A 16,917-nucleotide genomic window follows, 5' to 3' on the forward strand; every position below is an offset into this window, starting at 1 on the left:
ACTAATGTATATTTCTTTGTTTCCTCAGTATCCTGATATGTTGTTCTCAGCAGATCCCATATTTCCTTGGCTGATTTACACGATGAGATCATATCATATTCATTCTAATGATCCCACACACCGATAGCTTCCTAGTTTTGTATTTTTTCTAGACTAATATTGTGTCAGAGTCATTATATTGGTGTTGAGTTTTGGGAATTAGTCTTGTTACCTATCCATCTTGAACATCCATAGTTTTCACATGAAGACCTTCACAAATAATGTTCCATACCACAATGTCCTTAGCCAATAGATTGTATTTCATCCAAATCCTCTAGTGTCTATAATACTGGCCATAAAAAAGAAGAGGTCTTGTGGAAGATTGATTTCATTGCACGCTCATGGTTGTCGTCATTTTCTTCAGGAATCTCTTGTATTAACAGCTATATAGTCTAAGCTCTGCTATCAATTGTTGGAATGTATGCGTATACCAGTTGTGCAACATAGGAAAGCGCCCTTTTTTGTCATCCCTACAATTTTCAAGATTTTGAATTGAACGCATGGTGTAGCTAGAATGCACATAAAGAAAAAACAACTTAAGCTTTACTGAAAGAAAAAAAGTTTTATATTTCTAATGATGTTCGGAAGGGAATGATAATTAGACTCGTTCTCGGGACCAGGTCCCTCAAAAGAATAACAATGCAGAAGTAAAAGTGCGGAAAATAAAAAGCACAAAGTCGATCGGGCACAAGAGTTTTATGTGGAACTCTCCTCATTAAAGGGAGTAAAATCACGACGTGTCACACGGGAATTTTCAAATTATTGACTGCTCCACTCAAAGAAAAGTAAAAACCAGTTTACAAATACAACCATCAGAGTAACGCCGTAAACCCACACTAAGTAATACTCCTATTACTCAACAAAGCCAAAACAATTATCATATTTCCCACTAAACAAACTAACTCTAGTTGATCTACACTTTAAGACCTCCAGGTCTAACTCTATCCATCAACTTTGATCTCAAAGATAAGAGATCAAACGAGGAGCAACTCTGCTGCACCATACATCAACTAACTCTAGTTGACACTCCTAGGCGAATGTAATGACCCTCAAAATGAAATAGGAAAAATTAGAGCTTCACATGGATTTTATGAGTTAATAACTGTTTAAGGTAATTAATAAGATCTTTAGAAGTCAGTTTTAAAGAGTTTTAATGTCCAACGTCAAAGCACGTCAAGAAAACTAGTCTTATGGGTGTTAGTTTGTCCAAATATGTTGTGCATGTTTTTATATGTTTTTTGGAGTCTAAATACACTAAGGATGACCCTCAAACCTAGAATTAAATGCTTAGGGTTAAAACATCTAGTCATGACTTCCCAAGGATCAATCAAACATTGGAGGGAAGAAGATTCCTAGGCAGCATGTGGACAGTTGGTATAGGAAAGTAGTCCATATCGTGGACCAGCTCCACAGAGGGCCAAAATGTTGCACGAACCTCATCTCAGGCCCTTCTTTACAAGAATTTAATTCCAGAAAGTTGTGGTAACCCCTTGCGACGCAGACTTGTTCCTAGACGATAATCCATAAAATAAAAGTTAAGTTTGACTTATTTATAAAGGTCCAACTAATATAGGGGTTTTTATGGTATTTTGGGGTTGTAATATATATTTATTTTAGTTCATTTTACACTGATTACCCAATCAAAAACCCTAACCCCCAATTATAAATAAAAAGATTGAAGCTCTTCCTTCTCTCTAAATTCTCTCTCTATTCAAATCATCTGTTGAAGAAATCTCAAGCTCAAAGGAAGAAGGTTAATTATTTAATTTTGAATTCCTATTTTGGTGATCTTATCAAGACTATAGTATGGTAATCTTTTAGCTAGATTTAGGTTCCTCTCTAGTGCCAATTGTCAAAATGTTTTCAAGTTTCACAAAGATAATCGAAACCCCATTTCTTCATCAAACTCATGGGTTCTTGCATTAAATGGTTTCAAACGAATTAGCATGATTATAGTATGGTTTAATTGTGTTTTTGAAGTGCGAAACTCCATAAACTGATGAACCTTTAAATTCCTTGATTTTGCCTTACAAACTGGTTTGATGAATGTAATTGGATGTTGCTAGAATTGTGATTATACTATGATAAATTGTTTTTATCTATTTCTATCTATTACCAATGATGAATTGTTTGATAATTAAAAAAAAGGTGATCATGGCTTGGATGAAGGGTAAGTTGACCTAAATTGTTCTAATTTTTATTGAATTGTTCTTGTGTGGTATAATCCACTTATGGTGGCGGTGTTTAGATAATGTAAATGTATATGAATATGTATGTGTATTATAGTTATGGCCTTGAAGGCATTGAATGTTAAGTAAAGTAATTTTAAGATGCTTATGTATAGAGATGCATTATGAAGTTATGCATGTGGTTCTTGAAGATAGTATGACTAATTGAAGTATAATGTGAATGTGAAGTATTGTTGTGTGTGGATTATGATGAATGTAGTATGATCATCATTACAAGACATTGTTATGGATGATGATTGTTATGTTAAAGAGTTTATCACAAATACACACAATGAATGAATGAATGAAGTTAAATGAATGAGAGTCTAATAAAAGGTTCTCAATAAAACTCTATTGAATGAATGGGGGATTTTTGGGTAGACACTCTTCGTGAGTAGAGATATATTGTCTAGTAACAACCTCAATATTCCTAAGAGCTTTCCAATGAATGAATGACAGGTTGGGATGGGTACTCTTCATGAGTTGAGATGTAGTACTTAGTCAATTCCTTAATCTATAGTTAATGAATGTAATGAAAGTCTGAAAATCCGTGGGGATTAATGCTTAGCACCGAGAGGATTTCAAAAGGGGTGGATACTTTTCGTGAGTAGAGATGTACTATAAAAAAGAAACCTCTTGAAATGGGTACTCTTCGTGAGTTGAGATGTAGAACTTAGAAGCAATCTCTTTATCCCTTAACTATGCACTCACATAGTACTAGCTAGTGGTATTCCACGTAAAAGGTTAAAATAATGACCATACCTTAGGAAAGTGGGGATTCGTAATATGGTAGGGGTTAATGCCGGAATTCCATGTTAAGATCCTATGGTCTATGTCGGTTAAAGCTAGCCCCCACAAAAGAATGTAAGGACTACGTCTTCCTAAGGGTGTACTACTTAGGGTAGGTGGTGGAATGAAACACCATCTATGAATTGCACAAGTATATATTTGGAAGGAGTCTTCGTATGTCCTTATAATATTAATAAATGAATGGGTTTATATATGATGTAAATGAAGTAAATTAACTTTATTTCTAATATTGATAAAGCATGTTGGTCTTAAGTCTAATGTTAATGAAGGTTATGAGAATGGTCGAATGTGATATGCCTAGTCTAGGGTGGTTCCAAAGGAGCACTAAGTGGGAGTAGTAGAATGTGATGCTACTTTCACATTGCACTAGTGTAACTTTGAGTTATCCTAGAGGATGGTCTTTATGTGAAGTTCTTAAATGCATGAATGTTTCTTCTTGTATCCTTAGTAATGAATGTTGACTTGTTTAGTTGTTATGGAAAGGAAATATCCGTATATTTTGTAGTCTTAAGGACAACTTAGGTGTGTAATGAAGAAGTTGTATAGGCAGTCTGTTCATGTCTTACCTAGGTGGGTCTTAGGATAACTTTGGATTAAGGGTCTAAATGGTTAATGAGTTACTTAATGAATATGGTTATATGTTGAGAATTATGGAAGTATTACTCTGTTTGTTAATGATGGGCATGTATGATGTCTTTTACACTTGATTTCATGAAGTTTTACCAAAATAGCATGAAAAACATCTTTCAACTAAAATATCCTCCTTAAAACATGTTTTTGCAGGATTGTCATACTCAGTGCTTAATTGTACTAACTCAACAATCTTCTCTATTTCTACAAGTATAGGTGAAAAAAGTGAGGATCTTAGAGTTGAAGCTTGGGAAGTAGATCATTCTCTCAAGACTCTTGGTATCTCCTCATATGTTTGAGGACGTGAATGTTCTTTCTACTTTTCTTTCATTAAAGACCAGTATCATTCTTTCAATGTAAGGGTTGTGACCCAATAATAATGAGATATTTCTAAGATGGATTATGACGAGACTTTGTTTTTCTTATGTTATATAAAATACTTTCCTTATTTACTTTGTTGTGAAAAGTTTTAAATCCGCACTACTTCTCATACCTATGTGAGGAATGAATGCTAAGAGGCTTGTATAAGACCTCCAAGAGGTCGAATACGCCTGTAACGACTAAGGGGTGATCTCGGGTTGTTAAATCAATGTCACGACTCAAGAGTACATCCTAGAAGATATGTCATTCTCGGACGGAAATATGGTGTACTCAACCTCTCGGAGGTCTTATACAAGCGTTTATGATATTGTTCATCGCATACAGGTATGAAAAGAAGTGTAGAATTAAAACTATTCACACGAAATAGTACTTCAAAAATCTCAGTTAAAACATAAGGAATATAACTAAGTCTCAAGTCACCATATTAGACACATGAATACTTGGACCACGGCCCATACAATCAAAATGTAAAACCTTAGTCTATTACAATACTTTAAATAAAAGAATTCTAAAGATAGTTATGTCTTTGAGTCAAGTGAAAACGTACTTCTACATTGCTTGAAAGATTCTAGATTAAAGCGTTGCTTCAAGACACCCCTCACCTGCTAATCAGACCTTTAGAAATAGACAAAAAGTATGAAATTAGTACAATGAATGTACAAAGTATAGAATACTGTATAAATCATGACAAATGGACATTTGAGTCAAAACATGCTTTTGTAGGTTAAAACTTCATATCATAAGTGTAAGAACCACATTTAAACACCAAACATAACATTATAAAACACATTCAAAGTCATACTCAATTTATAATATAGGTCACTTCACAGTAACATTACAGTAAGCTACTCAACACACAAAACCCTCATCCAAAGTTATCCTAAGACTCACTTATGTAGGACAAGAAGAGACCGCCCATACGCCCTCTTCAAGCTTACAAAAATAATCCTTAAGACTACCTAGGACAATATTATTCTCAATCCATTAATCAATCACTCCCAAGAATTACTCGAAGACTCACTGTTGCCACCCAATTTTGACCCTCCCCGATAGGAGTTAATTAACGAGCTTCTTTTCAAAACAATTTGAAATAATTAGATTTAATAGAAATTTAAAATAGTTTTCAACTTATTTTTAATTTATCTTATCCATTTTTCATAATATATATGGTTTACATAATTATGTAAATAATTAGCATATTTTATAATTATATAAAAATCGTCTCAAGAAATATTTTTAGTATTCGGTTAGATATTTTAATAATATGATAGTTTTCATTTTAAATTAATTTTTCACAACCAAATTAATTATTTTATTTCCTTAACATTAAGAAGCTTGTTAACTTATTATATTAATTCGTCTTAGTCAAAATTTTAGTCAAGTTCCTTAAATTAAGCTCAATTGGCTAAAACTAGTGACCCATTTTAGAGATCAAGTTTTAGGTCTCCATGTAAATTGTCAGCATCCCAGTACAAAAAATTCATCCCGATTCACTATTCCTTGCCCACTCATCAAACTGACTCAACCCAGAGCACTCCTTAAAAACAAAAAAACCCAGCCCAATTCCCCTTTGCCCTAACCTGGCCCACTTTCAAATCTAAACAATCCAGAAGTAGCGTCTGATTCCCATAAAACCAACTGCCTAAATGACCCTTGCATGTTTCCTTTTTTTCTTCCCCATCGAAGCAGCAGCATGCGCGTGTCATGATTCCAATTGCGTCGAAGCCAGCGATGCCCTTCTTGCATGAGAGGCACCAGCGCGTATAGGCAGTACGTTGCGTTATTTGTCGTCTTTCTTGACGTTCTTCTCAACTCGTACAGTTGATGCACCAAAAGACCAAGCAAGGCACACATTTTTGTCCTTGTGACCTTCGGATGGAGATGCGTGGCGCAAGAAAGATGATGGATCGATCCCTGACGTCCAACTCTTTCCAATCCATTGGGAATTAGGAATAAATTCATCATATTCCTCTATTTTTGGGGATAAGGTTTTATTTTTGAATTTGTGCCTTTGTTCTTACCCGATTTTATCCTCATCTTTTCCCCCAAAAAAATCTACCCTTGTTTTACCTATATATAGCCTCTTTTTCCTTATTGTTTGGGGTTAGGGGGAATTTTTTTGTTTTAGCGGAGAAAGAGAATATCATAAGCATTTAATCATAAAATACATTCGTGAAAGGGGAAGGAAGAGTGAGTTTTCAATCAGAGTCTCATTCCACCAACTCAATAATCATTAGTCTTCGAAGTTAGTCCGAGTTTGAGGTATTGCACATACCTCTCGCTTGTTGTTTAATTAGTGATTGTGTGTTGGTTATATCCTACTCGTCTAGTCCCAACGCCTTTGCCCAAAAAAAGGTATCGTCTTCCTCTCCATGACATTTTTCTTGCCTTTTCGTCTATGCTCAAGGAAACGAAATGTCTGGTGTTGGAGAGGTTTTGTTATAGGGCTGTTTGTGGTTACTTACTGAGTGGTTTTATTATGTTTTTACACTTTATATTTCTTCTCATACGACTTCATTATTTGATTGAGTCGAACTTATAGATTTGCATCTAATGTTGATGTCTTCGGTTTGCTTGTGACTTTTGTTCTTCTCCTCTTTCTCGAACCTACTGTTTATGTCATGGGGGTCTGTAGTATTCATATTTGTACGACATATAAATGGTAGGGTGTTGTATCCGGCATGGTTTTCTGTTGTGTTTAATGTTGTTATTCATGTAAGCTCAAATCACCAATATAGTTAACATATATGGGATGGTCGAATGCTTGTTCTAATAGTTTGGCTTTGTCCATTTACTCTAATATGTTGTTATTTGATTACTGCCCTATTCAATATGTTTAAACAAAGTTTTGCTTTTTGTGCTATTCCATGTTTGGCCGATGTGCTATTGATATGTTTTAGCATGATATGTATGTTTTCTCAATCGTTTAGTTTTCCTCAACGGTGAACATGTTATCCAGCTAAGATCTTTTAAAATTTATGGTCTGCCTGCATTTTCTTATTACCTTTTCTTAAAGTTTTGCTTTGTTGTTCTAATTCTTGGGTCTTCTTGTTCGATGTCAGTGACTCTTATTATTTCACTGCATTTAGGATTGTACGGCCAGTGTTGCTTTGCATATAGGCCTAAGCTTTCGAGGTTAAATTATAGAATCGTGTGTGGTATAATCAAATTTTACTCCACTAGCTTAGGTTTATTTCTCTATTTTTGAATCTCTGTTTGCCTTACTGCGTGAAATGATTTGACCGGGCCATTTCTTTTCATGTCTTCACTTTGCCGGAAGTTTAATAAAAAAATTGTCTGCCATTTTTCCATTCGAGATTTCAAAAGTTACATTGTTGTTTTTATAAATGTTCATGACAATGTACCAAGAAACAAATCCATTTTGGTGTTGTTCATGAGTCAATAATCTTAAATTTTGATAAAAATCCATGTTTATCCATTATTTTGGCATCCTTCTAGCATTTCTCCATAAAGTATATATATATGTACTTATATATATATATGTGTGTGTGTGTGTGTGTGTGTGTGTATAGATGTATGTGTGTTCCCTTTAATTTAGTCATCTTGTAGCCATTATCCAAAGCTTTGAACACTTTGTAATGATGTAAGGTGATAAATTTTGTGATTAGTTGTGATGAGATGATCTGTTTGGCCACTAATTTGCGCTTATGATCTTTTAAAATACTCCCTTAGAGAATGACTTCACTTGGTGAGATGTCTTTTTTGCATTAGCTACATTCATGAACTAGGATCCATAGATATTAAAGTTTACTTTGTTTGTTTGGTTGTCTACCTCATTTGGATTTTCATGTCTCATATCAAGGTGTCGATTCAAGTATATATATATATGAATTCATTTGTATCTTTCTTGTTTTCCCTAATCTAATTTAGTACGTGCTATTTATTTTACTGGATCATGCCACTATTTGTTTAAGAATATTAACTTTGGGCACTTTGTTTCTTTCATTATTGGCTTCTAGAAAACATTTTGAATGTCTTTTGATATTTTTCCCCATCAATGTCCTTTGCCCCACAAAAAATATATGCTATGTATTCGTGATTTTCCCTTTTCATTATTGTCTAAATGTTATTTCATTTATTCACCCTTTGTTATCTTAACACTTCATTTTGTCACCCTGAAAGAAAATATGCTAATGGTACTTTATTTGTTATCTTGTATGTGAAATCCGTTTGAGTTCCCACAAACTCTTATCTCCTTCTCTTGCATTTTGGGAGAGCAATAAAGTCTCAAAGTTTCTTCATCGAGTCAAGCTCATAAAATTGATGAACGGGTCCCGAACTGGAAGAATTTGGAGCAAACCAAGGAGTTGAAGATTTTGGGCCAAGAGTCCAAACCTATTTTAAATGTTGTGTTTTATTGTTTTTGGGCTTAAGCCCTTGGCCTTTTTGTATTGTTACTTTGTTAGAATTTTAGGACAGGTGAAAAATTGGGTCTAAGGCCCAAAGTGAAATGTGTCCAAATACTGGTCCAGGCGGACAGAAACCGGACTTAGACCCAATCAAACTCTTTCTCTCTCTCTCACACACTCTTATTTTACCTATTGTTTGCTTGATTAACTAATTGTCGTTAGTTTAGGGTTAAGTAATTCAAATCACCGCAAGTCTCTATCTCGTTTTAACGGTTTAAGCTAAGCCAACCAAGTCTAAATGGATTTAAATGATAATAAATAAATTTAATGAGTTAGAAACTCATCTAGATAGTAAATTAACTTTTCAAACAAATTCTAAATAATTTTTATCTCAAAATTAAGTTAGATATTTTTGCCAAACATTTTAGTCGTCAGAAAACCACATTAGTGGGTATTTAAGGTGTCTTAAGAACCTTCCAAAAATACTAATAAGAACCTGCGAACCACTTTTAAAACTCTTTCAAATAGGTTTCCTGTTTTAGCCCGATTGGAAGAACAATTTTCTTGATTATTTTCAAAAATTAAGTGGCGACTCCAAAACCAAGTCTATAACAAATAGAAATATTTTTTCATTAAATAAAACAAGAATGATGACTCTACTAGAGATTTGAAGGGTATTAACCTTAATAATAACATGTATGACTATGCATCTATTTGAATCTTTCTTGTTTTCCCCAACCTAATTTAGTCTGTGCTATTTATTTTACTGGATCATGCCACTATTTGTTTAAGAATATTCACTTTGGGCACTTTGTTTATTTCATTATTGGCTTCTAAAAACCATTTTGAGTGTCTTTTGATATTTTCCCCATTAATGTCCTTTGCCCCACAAAAAATATATGCTAAGTATTCGTGATTTTTCCCTTTCCATTATTGTCTAAATGTTATTTCATTTATTCACCCTTTGTTATCTTAACACTTCATTTCGTTCAATCGATGGACCGTCGATGGTGTCTGTAGATCCCATGTTTTTCTTGAATTTTTTTATAAGTCTTGTTGACTAACCCACAGACTGTCGACATGGTTTTGTTAGTCCAAAAGCTCCAGTGACCCGACTCGACCTGACCGGTATAATTAAAAGAAAAAACCATTCATTATCCTCCAAATTTTTTTCAAATTATTTCCTCAACCATTTACCTTACCGTATTTCCTTCCCTTCTCATCAAAACACCATATTTCCCCCTTCATAATTCATCAAATTCCTTCAAAACTCCCAAAACCCTTTTCTTCAATGATTCTACTTGGTTACTATTTTTTTCTTCGATCGGTGTTCAAGTCGGGCACATAGGTTGTTTCAAAGATCACTCCCTCATTCACTCTACTATGATATTCAGGTATTGTGGGTCTTGACTTAGGGAAAAATTGTATGCTTTTGTTTTTTAAAACATGGGTAAATTGTCCTTTAGAATGATGGAAAGTAAATGGGTATTGGTGTCATATGTTTAAATAAGTTTATAGACTTTCTGACTTAGGGTTGGTAGCATATTTGAATTAGAGCATGAACCTTGCGAAATAGAAACCCTAAGGATGAAGAAATGATCTTTGCAGTATTGATATGTGTTGGGTAAACCTGTGTAGGTCTAAAAGGTGCCAAAATGTGAGAGTTGAAACAAGGCCTGAAATCAGTTTCAAGCCAACAACACAAGACCCCGTCGAGGGATCGTCGGTGTGTCAAGGGGACGTCGATTAGTTTCGTCGATTGAGCAGGATTAAAATTGTTCAACTGTGAGACGACGGAAGTGGATTACGTTCCATCAACTTATCGACGGGCTGTTCTTCACGTCCTTTGTTTCCGATTGAGACCCTGTTTTGAGAGAGTTGAAAAATTATTCCAACTGTCAAACGACGGATGTGGACTATGGTTTGTGGATTAATCGCTGGGCCATTCTGCACTTCTGTTGTTTTCAATTGAGAGATTTGTAGAATGAAAAATCTAAAAAGTTCATAATTGTCCAACGACGGACACTATAAAAAAATCCGTCAATTCGTCAATGGCCCATCGATAGTGCCCGTCAACCATTACTGTAGGTCTGAACAGGAATGTGTTTTTTTTGTCCTTTCTCGGTGTCATTTGTTTTAAGTGTGTAATAAGATTGCTCTGAGTCTAACAATTACTTTACAAGTACATATAGCCCCAAACCGGAGCCACTCGCTCAGAGGTACCTGCCCGCTAATCCTCGTCTGGTGAGGCCCATAGTTCGAAGTCTACTCTGGCATCCCAGAAGGATGTCGCTGCACCAGTTCCTTGGGAGACAAAGCAGTGGTACGTAGATGGTCAATATCACGCCTGCATGGTTTCAAAGGTTCTGAATGAAAAGAGGGTGATGACCCAGTTTGTGATAGTCGAGCGAAAGTTCTTATAGGGAGCCTTCACACAGTCCCTCATGTGCAGATATTGTTCATCCGACACAGGTTCTAGTGGATGGCTAAAAGTCTAGGGTCGTATAGCGAGGAGATGGTTAGAGAGTTCTACTCCCCATATGTGGAGACTCTCAGAGGTTCTTTAGATAGCGGGCGAGACCCGCCAATTAGGACCCACTCACCATGATGTTGGTTCGAGGCTAGTAAGTGGATATTTCTCCGGACACCATCCGTCGGTTCTTTGTGACACCTCAACAGATATTACTCGGGCCCCCTTGACCTCGGAGTTTGATTATAGGTGGGATATGGTCAAGAATGACCAGTTTCAGAGAAATGTGATCAAAGAGAAACCGCCAAGATGTGGCTTGCACAACACCTTTCCAGTGACGGTGAGGGAGCAGATTGGGTGTTAGACCTACAGGCCTTATCAAGAAGGCCAACCTGACTTTCACAGCCAAGTTCTTCAAACTATTGAACCGCCACCTCCTATCCCCGACGGGTGCAGATATTATAATTACACGGGATAGAGCGGTATAGGTAGCAGCCTTGGTTGGCAGGTTGGAGATCGACTTCACAAGATTATTGATCTCCGTGATACATGAGAGGGCTTTGAAGACCTCTACTACTTACCCATTCACTTGTATGATCTTCCACTTATGTAGAGATGCCGGAGGCACCTTGATACCCTCCGCACTCCGGCCGAATCTGTTGATATTGGTTTCATCAGGGATGAGGCCAATATGGCGGCACCGGGAGAGGGTCTAGAGTTGAGTTGCATCCGTTGAGTGAGAATTCGGCAGATATAATAGAGTTATCCCAAGGGGATGATCCTACCACTTAAGAGTCCACTGACACCACCCCGACCAAGTCTGCCCACGACACTAGTAGAGCACCCAGTTCCTCCTTGTCCATTCCACCGCCTGCAGTATTGGTCCCCATAGCAAGGTTCCAAAAGTTAGAGGCCCAGATGGACACCTAGTTGCATCATATCTAGCCTTGGATATAGAAATCCATTGCCGAGGCTGACAGGATTGAGAAGAGGGTGTCCCAGCAGATGGAGTAGAAGATTCAGGCGGTTAACCAGTGCCTTGATGCATTTGAGTTGTGAGTTCTTGCATGCCCAGCCCCCACCATTGACTTGTTTGCTCTTCAGGAGGATATGGCGAGTTTGCGAGAAGATTTTGACAACATTCTAGAGATGAGAAGGACTGAGCACGAGACTGCACCCTTTGAGCTAGCGGCGGACACTATGTTTGCTACTTTACTCATAGCCCCTACTGAGTCGCCGCCTGAGCCACGTGTTCGTGCCAAGAGTCCTCTCTCCAGCCGCACCACTAAGGGAGAGGATGCGCGTGCGATGAAGAAGGAGCGAACAAACCTTGAGGCTGCGAGGAGAGCCTCTTTGATTGATTAGGAGACCCGTCAGATGAGGGCTCGAGAGTTAGTTGGTCGGGCATATAGTTCCAGACTAGAGATCGGAGAGAGGAGTACCACTAATGGTGCAGAGATTACTATGGGCACCACTTAGGGTGATCCTACTACTAAGGTTGTGGGTTCTGGGAAGCCGGACCCACCTGCTTGTTTATCATCAGCACTATACGCCTCAGGTTAGCTTCACCTAATACCCTGTCTTTATATTTCATATGCATTGGGGAAAATTGCATGCTATTTTTTTGGGGGTGTGTAAAATGGAAAGTTAGTGTTAGGGTGAAGTCTGAGTATCCCAAATCACGATCCTCTCTTCAGGGTTTTCTTGCACGAGTTATTTTGCCCCAAGAGACTAATTACTTTACTGTTGAACCGACATATAGTATCTTGTACAAATTATGAAAGCATGAAATAAGAAGAATGATGGGTAAGCATGAATGGTATCCCGTCCTAATAAAATGTTTACATGAATAGGTATAAAGAAGTTGAATATGTTGGCTATATTCATGACATAGAGATACACCAACTACATGACCCTTAAACTAACACCTAAACTAGGAAATCTGACAATCTGATACAGTAATGAGGTGTCGAGTGAGTGTGAAGAATTTTAATTGTTCAACTGTTAGTACCTATCTAGAACTTGCCCAGTTGGTCCTGAAAAAAAGAATTTGCGTTAGATGGCTAGGAAAGGATCATAGGCCCTTGTTCGAATTAGCAAACATCTAGACTAAAATAAAAGAAACCAAATGAAAGTGTTATCCCTTATTTTTATCCAAATATGTTGAGCTTATAATAGACCCTTCTTTTCTTCACCAACTCACCTTCCCTGGGTTTAATGTATTAGCCCTGGTCTCTCCTTGGACATATGCACCTCGACTTACGACAAAAGCCTAAGTTGAGGTGGCTAATACAGAAACTGACCTTGTCTTGGCCCTTACCCAACTTTGGGTAATCTATAAATCGATTCATGGCAAAGCCATAAGTTGAAGGTGCTTATTACGAGGGATGACCCGAAAAGCGGGTATGAAAAGAGTAACGTGGAAAAGAAAATGAAAAGTGATCAAGAGAGGTGAATCAGTAATATTTATCAATTGAATGGAAAAAAAAGAGAAAAGAAAGAAAAAGAGTTGAACCAAAAGAAGCAAGATTCGCTTCCACAAAGAACAAGGGGAAGCAATGTAAAGATGAATATAAAAGAAAGTAGGGCATAAGATATAGTGAAAGACGTAGGACGCTTATCCGTAATATCAAGGAGGGAAAAGTCACTAAAATGTATCCATATGTACCATACCTAACCCTGAGCCTACGTTACAAGCCAAAAAAGTCCTATCGTGATCCTAGAGTCTAATGTGGTGAACTTAAGCAAAGAAAATACGGGCAAGCCTATGATGACAAATACTAACTATGTTTGAATATGTTTTTGAGTATGAGTGTTGAATACATATCCTTTTACCCTAAGTTAAAATAATTGTGTGAAAAAGGAGGATTTCTTTTTAAGTGAGGGCACTGAGTGCATTAGCGAAAAGTTGGTGCCTTGGTGAGAGGCATAAGAGTAGAGGTGCTTGTTCATGGTATGTTTATGTCATGGTGTTATCCACATGAGTTAGCTTATCGAACCTAGGAGTAGAAGCATGCACGAAAGAAAAGAAAAGTTGTGATTGATATCCATGTGATTGCAGAAGCTTAAAAGAATATACTTTTGTACAAAGTGTTTTTTTGAGTTATAATGCGTCGCTTGAGGATAAAAAAAGAATTTAAGTTGAGAGTGTTGATGTACCATGGTTTTGTGGTACTTTCAATGCTATTCCTTAAGGTTTGTGTGTGTCTAGAACCTTTTTGGTAGTAGTTTTATCATGCTTTAATCTTTGTTTTGCACGAAATATGTCCAAACCCAAAATGGAGAAGGCAAGTGAGATTTAGTGCAGAGGTGACCCACGAAGTCCATCGATGGTCCGTCATTCAATCGACGGACCGTAGAGGGTGATTGTTGACTGATAGTTCAGGCATCTGGAGAAAATTGGGAAAATTTACCAAGTGTGGGGATACGGAAGGACTGATGATCCGTTTATTGATCGACAAACCGTTCTATTGAATCGTCGATAAGTTCATAGAGAGTTTCATTACCCGAAGTTGAAGAAAGACTATGTATAGAACATGGAAAGGCATCGACGAATCGTCGATGCATCGATGGACCGTGCTGTCCGTCTTTCAATTGATTCAGAGAGAATTCCAGATGAAGGGTGAAAAAGATGTTAAGTATGGACTGACAGAGCTAGTCGACGGTCCGTCATTTCATCGACGGACCGTCTGTGGGAGTCGTCAATTACAACCGCATTTTTTGGACAACTTTCCTTATTTTAATTCTTTTTAATTTAGGACTATTTTTTTATAAATACGATGTAAAACCTCATTTTGGGGGTTGAATTATATTACTATTGTTCTTAGTTTATTTTTGGAGATTGGGTTTTGCAACTTTAGCATTAATTCAATTTCTGGATTTGGTTTTCAAGTGATTTCTTGGTATTTCAAGTTGAATTTTTGGATTTTCTTCGAATTGTTAAAGTAAGTTCATGCTTTATTGTTTAACAACTATGAATTATGTTCTTATATGCATGTGTAACTAAATCCACAACTAGGGTTGTGGGAACCATGAGTGATTAACAAAGTAGACCTAGCTTAATAAGAATTCTCAAATAGGTTATTGCATGTATTGATAATTCTTTCACTTAGAAGTCTTTTTAACGAGTACACACGTTAGAACTGGCGTTGTTGCTACTTGCCGGACCAATGAGGTAGTTAATAAGAAAAAAATCAACATAGATTTAGTGGGATACTATCTAATAAGCTAGTGTCGATTGGTACGAAGTAACAACTAAGCCATACATCGAATTCTATGCTTAAGAAGAAGTAAATGTGAGGGTTAGTAACATATACACACATAGCTGGACCAAGGTACGGGGTGAAATTCTCTAAATGCTGGACCAAGGAATTGGAGATACCTAACTTATTACTTTGCATGCAAAACACTAGGGAAGAGTTGTTATAGCTAGGAATATGGCGTGATGAACCTATAGGGAACACTTACACCCTAGTTTCTCTAACAACTTGATAAAAACCATAGATTTACTCTTGTTACTCATTTTGTAGAGATATTAAAAGAATTTTGTTTCGCAAAACTCCTCCTTTTAGTTACCTATTTTCGGAAAGAGATTGACTAAATAGAAGTAACTGTACAGCGAAGTTAAGTCTAAACCATTTTCCTTGTGGGAACGACCCCAACCTACTATTTGTGTTGTTTACTTGATACAACCACTTATACTTCTTTATAGAGGTGTAATTTGAGTGTATCACATGCAACCTTACAACTCCTCCTGTTAGTAGATGTTATGGTAAGTAAATCATAAGTAATTAACAAGACATTTTGGTGCACTATAATACATAAGTTTAGTTTGATATTAAAATTCAGAAGCCTTCTTTATTTTTTTAAATTTATTTTCAAACCAAGGGGAGTGTCCATGTTATGTATTTTCGTGAAATCCTTACGCTCAGAACGTTGTAGGGACATTGTGAATGTAAGGGGGGTGTATCCATGCAACATTTTTCTAGAAAATCAAGCAACCTATTTTAACAATTTTGAAAACTACCCTAAGGCCCTTCTAATCAATTGTTATACATCATGCAATCATAGTTAAGTAAGTATTGAAGTAAATTGCGTAAAAATGAGAATATTACCTTGAAATTGACGTTTGGAGCGAGTGATTGAGAGAGTTTATGGGAGTTTTGAGTTAGAGAAGGAGCAGATGGGAAAACCATTCCCCTTTCTCCTTTAAAATGTTTTTGATCTACCACTACAACACGAGTGTCCCCGCCACAACGCCCCCGCCTCAGCGTGAACCCTACTGCTCTAGCGGGAAAAGATTTACATTTTGGTGCTTCTCTATCTCTTTTTGTTATTTCATTTCCTTAATCGGTCCCTTGAGTAAATATCCCTTCCTAACATAGATTTTGTAAAACCACTACCCTTCGTTTTTCTCTAATAGGTCGATGTTTGTTTAGAGGTACAACAGAAAGGGAACATTTTTATCCTTTCGCTAGTCGTTGAGGGATGAACAAGATTGTAATGACCTAAATAGTCGTTAGCTAGGAAATACAACACGTCTGGGAAAAATAGGGAGAATTATCCTATTAGATCAGGACAAATGTTGCTAGGGCGACGGCGTTCAAGCAGAACAATTCATGCCAGAGCGGGATAGTTGAAAATAAAACTTAAATGACGCGCAATATTATTTTCTCCTTTTTCCTAAAACACCAAAAAGAGGTAAGGATCACCCTAGAAACCACTCAAAAGACTACTTTAGCCTTGGGATAAAAGGAGAAAGATATTCTTAGCGTAAGAATGTCGATAGCTTACATTGCCGATCAAAATCCACCTTTGCGTCGTCTAAAATAAGTATTCGAGCTAGAATCCCTCTGCGACTGATTGGCGCCCAACTAGGCTAGGTTTTATTTCTTGAGTAGTTCTAAATCTGTGATTCACTGCGTACTATACTGGTAATTGATTGTAGGATCCATGCGTAGGCTTTCTTGCAACGATAAAGGGAGGGTTG

This window comes from Solanum pennellii, chromosome 11, assembly GCF_001406875.1.
Source record: "Solanum pennellii chromosome 11, SPENNV200".
NCBI lineage: Eukaryota > Viridiplantae > Streptophyta > Magnoliopsida > Solanales > Solanaceae > Solanum > Solanum pennellii.